Here is a 7,462-nt window from a genome sequence, read left to right as displayed (position 1 = left end):
ATAATAATAATAATGACACCAGGGGAACATGCTCAGGTGTCATTATTATTTTTATACAGCATTACATCATAGCCCAGCAGTGACACACCTAACCTGACCACCCCCCATCCCCCTTCTCCCCCCACCCAGATTGAAGCCCATCCCAGCAGCCATGTGCACTCACCGTGGACAGGGGGAGGATGAGACTGCAGTCATGGAGGGGGGAGGGCAGGACCATGAAGCAGTGTGTGCAAAATCGATCTTCCTCCTCTGCTCAGTGGGAGGTGACATCCCGGGCTGCAGAGATCTTTGCTGCACATAGGGACGGACAGGAGGCTGCTGCCCTCCAGCATCAGAAAGCGGTAGTGCAGACTAGACGGCTGGCCCAGAAATATTTCACTAGCGCTAGTTTATTGGGTACCGGGCCCCACAACAATGTCCCACAGCAAGTGCCCCTTTTGCCCCGCCTTAAAGACGGCCCTGGTCAGAGAAATCAAATCTTCATATTCTACTTTAATCTAAACCTGTACAGGGGCTGCCATTCCCTAACTGTTTTAAAAGCCACCTGGTCAAGGCTGTGCTCCTGATCCTGAGTTCACTGACCTGGAAAACAGTATGAAAGATGGGAATTCAAACAAATTGATACAGCAAAGACAGATCCCATATTATTCACATTTACAGGGTTATTCACAAAAGGGTGAAGAGTTTGGAGAAGTTTGGAGAAGGCAGGAGAAGTGAGCAATCTAGGACAACATAGCTGAGCTGGAAAGGGAGCTGAATTGTAGACATGTGCACCAGGAAAAATGTGTTTGTTTCGATACGGATTTTGCATTATTTCGTTTTTCGGATTCGGGTCCGAAATTAAAGTTGTTTCGGAATTCGGACGAAATTCGTTAGCGGTAGTCCGGTAGAAATTTTGTTTTTGGACGCAATTTCTTTGCAGCAAAATGACATTAGGGGTTCCCCCAAATTCATACCAGACCCTTTAGGTCTGCTAGGAATGTTAGGATGGGCCCCACCCCAAGTTAAAACACAAAAAAAGTGCGTGGGGTTCCCCCCAAAATCCTACCAGACCCTTTAGGTCTGGTAGAAATTTTAAGAGGGAACCCTAGCCCCCCAAAATGGGGGGAAAAAACGTGGCATCCCCCTAACAGTCCTACCAGACCCTTGACCCGAGCACTTGACGATCAAGCGCCCCCCCCCGCTCCCTGGGCCTTACCAGGCCACGTGCCCTCGGCAAGGGCCTCTTCCCCACAACCGTGACCCGGTGGTTGTGGGGGTCTGCGGGCAAGGGGGCTTATTTGCATCAGGGTACCCCTTTAAATAAGGGGGCACCCAGATGGGTCCATCGATGTAATCCAGTGTCAATCACGATGCACGAACCCCGCCGACCCGCCGCAATAAAAAAAAGTCCCGCCGCACGACAACGCTTTTTTTTTTTCATCTTCTGCAAACTAAAAAAAAAATGTCATTTTGCTGCAATGAAATTTTGTCTAAAAACTAAATTTCGGCATATCGGGAATTCGGATTCGTTTGCATTCGCTTTAGCTGTAATTCGGATACGTCCGAATCTCCAAATTTCCAAAACGAATCGCACATGTCTACTGAATTGGAGACTTTTTCCAAATCAGCTATGTTGTCCTAAATTGTTCACTTCTCCTCCCTTCTCCAAACCCTTCACCCTTTTTTGAATAACCTTATAAATGAATGAGTTGGTATAGGATAAATTCTAGAGCACCTGCAATTTAACTAGCTGAATGGACCAATTTAGACATCTAGAAGTAGAGTACAGCCAAACCAAGTTCCCATAACGAATACTTTTATAAACATTTTAAAAGATTTCTTTACAATGATCAGGTTCATGATCATGATGATGATTAGTAGGAATCAGAATACAGGATCAATGATGCCAGCTGGTAAAGCCACTTGGTGGGGCTTGCACTGACTGCATGAAATACAGTATTCATAACAATCACATGGAACACTTCAAGTCATTTCACAATACCACTAAACTCTGCATAATCATGCAAATATAATGCCAGCTACCTATGAAGACACTTAGATTGTGATGTAAAATAATGGAAATGCATGGTTTTTAATGCATAACATTCAGCTTGCAGCCACTGCAAGGAGTGATGGATGTGACCCAAGCATTGAGGTTCTCCCGTCGCATCACCTGCCCCTCCATACTACTTACCTATTCACAAAACGTCTTGTATTTTTTTCAAAGTTTACAAGGTGTTCTGTGATTGGAGGAGGAGAGGAGGGGGCTGTGATGTGACATCATCGCTCCTCCCCCAACCAAAGAATGCCATGTATTCTTTGAAAAAATACAAGATATTTTTTGAATGGGCAAGTAGTCAGGAGTGGCAGATGATTCAACCGGAGCGCTTCACTGCGTGAGTCCCATCTCTCACTCCCCTTAGTGTCCGGATGTTCAGTGTTATGTGTAGGAGCCGGCACGCTGCAAGGTAAGATTTTTATACTTTGCAGCGGCCCTCCACACATGCAGTTTTTTAATATTAAATTGTAGGGAGCCTGCCACAAGGGGTCCAAAAGTAACACAAAACTCTTATATCAGATCCAGATTGGTGTCTAGAGATGAGGCTGGGCAAACCCAGTTCATCTGAATTTGCTCAAGTCCGCTCAAAACTCTGACCACTACCCCCTCCTCTCGACCAAATCAGTGTCGGCAGTTGCGGCGGGGGCATTTCCCGCCCCTTTGTGATGTATAGCTGCAGGGCAGATAATGCACCTCTCCACATCTGGTTGGGGTTGGGTTGGATTGGGGGTGGCAGTTATAGTTTGGAGTGGACTTGCGTGAACTCACTCACTTGGGTGATCTGCTTGTGGCACTGTCAAAGAGACACCTTCAAATTCAAGTTTCATAGATCACATTAGTCATCAAGAGAAATAAAGGGGAATGATGGTGACAGTGAACCACTGCACCAAAAGGTAACAATTTTGAGAGAAAACAATGAATCGATTGGATGATTCCATTTAAATATACACTTTTCTTCCAATAAAGCCAATTCTTGTAGCTGTAATAAATCAAACAAAATACAGAAATACTAATACTATGTAATATCTACAGCAAGCAGTAATGTTATGCAGTAACTCATAGCAACCAATCAGAATGAGACATAGAGCAGCTTAGCGTAAGAGAACTAATGACGCCTAATTTCTCATCATTTTCTCTGTACTTCCTCTATTATTAAATATACCCATAAAAGTTTATCAGGGCTTTCACAATCAATCCACATGCAATTCAATACAACAGCAATAAAAATGGCACATACCTTTTAGTGGTAAGACACAGCCAGAGCAATGCACAACTGTCACAAGCAATAAATCAGTTTCCAAGTGTGTACAGATCACCTTCACACTAACTTACAGGATACAGCATTCCGCATCCACTTTAATATTTAATAAAATCCTCATCAAAAAGGCAAGACGAGGCTTGTATCCACCAGGGCTAGCTGTGATTTCTTGAAGGCAGGTAACAAAAAAATAAAATAAGATCCAGTCTTCTTTATTGGAAGTTGTCAGAAATTCTGCTAGATATTTTAAATTGTAATCCAAAAGTTTTCAATAAGAAAAAAAAAAAACAGCAGCAAACTACTAGGATTGCTCCGTAGGGAATGTCAGAGAGGCAGCTCTATGTCCTTGCACCTCAGCATCATTAGGTTGTGTGCTGTTAGCTGCGTGCCTCCTTGTTGAGACAGCACAGAGGTGTAAATGCACATTATTCCTAGAACAGACTGTCCAACAAAGCCTTCAGCTTGCAGCTTGCTACAGAGTTATTGGAACAACTTCTCATTTTCATTTGCTCTAATACCTGTCTAATAATAACAGTAGTTGTAGTAATAATGCTGAAATAATAAATGCAGATGAACTGAATTCTAGGCTACTGTGTAGCTGTGGCCAGTGCAGCAGGGAGAAGCAGTCACCTCCAAAGCCTTGGTGGGAATGAAGTGAAATCTGTCTTTATTCTAGGAGAGCTGATGACTGTGATGTCACAAACCCGCAGTATATCTTCTAGCTATGTGTAAATGAGCTACTGTAAATCAAGCCACATCATCCATCTTCATCAGCCCCTTGCTTGCACCCTTTTCATATACAGAAAAGAGATTCCTGGCTTCGAAGGCTTTAGTAAAGCTAAACTTTAGACAAGTATAAAAAAACACCATTTAATGCATTTAAGTATTCATTAACAAACCGTTTTTTTTTTAAATGCAACTTGTGAATGTACCTGGGTCTATCTGGGCACCTTGCAATCCTTTGCACAGTAGAACCCAGATAGAATCAGAGAGGGTCAGTACTTTGACTCAATCAATTTATGCTGCATCACTGTCAATGTGCTGACATGTAGGAATGAGCGCAGGTTCAGTAGGAATTTGAGTTCATCTGAACCCTAAAAGGAAGCCGTCGGCTGTCGGCCGAATCAGGTGTGGCCGGGGAATTCCCCACCTCGCAGCTGCATATAAATAAAAGGGCAGGATGAAGGTGATATCATTGACCTTATGTCACGGTACCAGGGATGAGAGCCCACAAGCAAGCAGGTGGCACAGGATCCCCCAAGGCATGGGGTCTAAGAGCCAGCCAGTGTTCCGCCAGGGACCCACTCATGGAGCTTTGAGCTTAGCTGCATGTTGATCCCAGGTCATGACCCCTGGGTGCACCCTGCTCTTGTGTGGAAAGACATCACTGGCAAAGACAGGATGGTGACACAGCAAAAACAGCTTACTTCTGGGTATGGAAGAACTCAAGTTTGGACTGAAGCTGAGTTTATCCCTACTGACAAGAAACATACTCCTTCTTTACCCGGTCACAGACTGAGGGTGGGGAATAGCCAAGCTTTAGTGCTTCACTGCAACTAGTGGGGTCAGCAGCCTGGCTCTGTTGTCTGGCAGAGCTGTGTATATCTTAGTTCTGGCTAGACAAAATAACAAATCCTTTAGCAGGTTCTCTATAATCCCCTTACCAGTGCTCTCTTGCCACTCCTTCTTCCTTTGCAGCAGAAATTTAAATAACTGGTGAAAGTATAGGATACGCTGCTCCCTAGCCCTGAATTGGGTCAAACTCAAGGAGAAGATCTGGTGCTGGATGCCAACATGGGGCTCGTCCTTTGCTCCACAGGCTGTACAAATCCAAATGAAAAGACTAGCTGCACTCCAAAGAACATTCAGACACTCATAACGGTATACATCTAGAAAATATGAACTAAGCTCCTGCCTGGGACCTCCCCCTTGACGCGTTTCACCCACATGGCTGGGCATAAGTGTAATTAGTATTTGATGACAGAAACAGACACTTGTATTCTATCAAGTTCCATCATTTGTCATAATGATATCTATCCACCTCTGGCTATGCATTATCCTTTCTTATTTCTAAAAGAATTGCCCCATTCACACTTGAGGATACGGCTCATTGAATGAGTCTTGCAAATTGCTCCGCAGATTGCATCCGGAGGTGATTGTCCAAAGGAAATTACAGCATGTATGATTATAATGTGATTACATGAGAATGCTCCCATGAGTAAATCAAGTAATCGGCGGTAGAAAATCAGTTGCTTCAAATGCTATCATGTACATCTTTGAACCCTCTGCAGAAAGTTGGAGATGTTCATAGTGCTGTGTCTGAAAGCCACCTCTTGTACCACTTGGCCCTCCCTTTTAGATTGTAAGCTCTTGCCGGCAGGGCCCTCCTTACCATCTCGTCTTGTATTGTAATTGCAATGTCTTCCTTATATTGTACAGCGCTGCACAAACTGTTGGAGCTATATAAATCCTGTATAATAATATTATTCAATATGTTCATGCCCAGAGCTATGTTACATTGTAACAATGACCCAAATACTGACAAACATTTGAAAACATCATGTATCATCAAGTAGTGCTACATGACCAATATCTTTTTATGATGGGGAAAGAGAGAGGGAGGGAGGAGGAGAATGAAGAGGGGTGTGTAAAGAAGGAAGGGAATACGAAAGGAAGAGAAGGAATAAATGAAGGTGGAAAATGAAAAAGAAGGAAAGCAAAGAAAGGAAAGGAGTGATGGGATGTAAGGTGCCAGGAACCTGCCGTTCCCTTGTTTTACCTGCTGGTGGCACTGTGCCTCTACGGATTTCAGCCTGTAATTCAGGTAGCCACCAGTAGGTGTCTCCCAGCAGAATTTGGATTCTATCCACAGCCTCTTACTCTTTAGCCTCTGCCTGTTATTGCGTTGCTGTATATATTACCACAGGGTGGGCAATTCATTTTGTCAGGGGGCCACATAAGAAACTCGGACTGTTGTGGTGGGCCGAACCAATATGGCCTATCAGTTCAGCCCTCCACAACAGTCCCAGTTTCTTACATGATTAATGGACTGTACCGCGCAGCACACCTACCGTATGTTAAAGTGCGGCAGGTGCATTGCGTTGCCATTCATGTGAGTGGCACCTCAAACACACCTTCCAGATGCAACGCAATTGACCGCAAAGAGTAGTACCGCAATACCGTGCATTGCTGTTGAAAAAAGTAATGCATGCAACTGTGTCACTGTCGTTCTGATGAAGGATCCCTGTGCGGTCCCGAAACGTTAGCACCGTATGACAGTATGTGACATTGGGTATTGAATAAACATATCAATACTTTAAAAACCCTTCAAGTGTGTGCCGGTGAATTACTTTTATTTACTATCATTGGTTCTAGGACACCAGCAGTCCTAGCAACCAAGACTGAATAGGAATACTGTCTGGACATGGACCGATCGCTGACCTGCGCTGGGCTATGGCTTGCAGTGGATGCACCGGCATTGGAGTGCTAAACAGTGTCAATGGAGAAATCTCCACTGCCAGCTATTGTATTCAGACAGCTGGCACCCACGGATGTTGGAATACATGACCAGTGACTGTAGCTAATTGGATGCAGTCACTGTTAGGTTGACAATTTGCCACCTTCCGTCCGTTTTTTTACTACGGGCGGACGGCAAGAGGTTAAGTTTTCATTTGAAGTTTGTCAAGCCAGGTGGTGCTGACAGGGCCACTCAGGTTGAGGCTGATTCAGCATGAATGTTTCAAAAATTTGAGCCCTGTATTGCTACCTGCACAATCTCAAATCAAGACAAGTGTCTGCAATGTGCATTTTACTGTGCGACCAATCAGAATTTCTGGCCCTGTAGATGGCTGATGATCAAAGCTCCAAGATAAGCAAATATCTAAATATAAGAGTCATGTGTATTCTTATATGGATCATGTGTGCCTTGTGTATTTCTTCTGTGCAGTATCCAGTGTGAGACTTTACCTCTGTGCAGAAGCTATCTGTATAAAGACCAGTCACTGCTGCTCTCTCTCCTTGTGCAGGGTGACTGGTCTTGTCTAACCCCCCCTCCGGTAGTTTCCTGCAGGCAGTCTATAGTGGGTGGGGCCTGTTGGGTCCCTCCCACAGCTCTGATCTCTGCACAAGTTATACACTGCTACTTTTTAAAAATCTGTGTTTGC

The 7,462-nt window shown here is 44.3% G+C and overlaps 1 protein-coding gene across 1 annotated transcript in view; it reads right to left on the bottom strand.

Moving 5' to 3' along the window:
- Positions 1 to 3,296, bottom strand: part of LOC108799806 (gonadotropin-releasing hormone II receptor-like) — a 27,673-nt gene extending 24,377 nt beyond the window's left edge. The window contains exon 1 of the mRNA XM_018571730.1: positions 3,279 to 3,296. The gene's annotated coding sequence lies outside the window, so the exon portion shown is untranslated. The remainder of the gene's footprint in view (positions 1 to 3,278) is intronic.
- Positions 3,297 to 7,462: the final 4,166 nt, after the last annotated feature.

The sequence above is a fragment of the Nanorana parkeri genome, unplaced genomic scaffold (assembly GCF_000935625.1).
Source record: "Nanorana parkeri isolate BGI_ZX_2015 unplaced genomic scaffold, ASM93562v1 scaffold42, whole genome shotgun sequence".
Classification (NCBI taxonomy): Eukaryota; Metazoa; Chordata; class Amphibia; order Anura; family Dicroglossidae; genus Nanorana; species Nanorana parkeri.
Note: the sequence above shows the minus strand (reverse complement) of the source record. Positions and strands in the feature narration are given on the sequence as shown.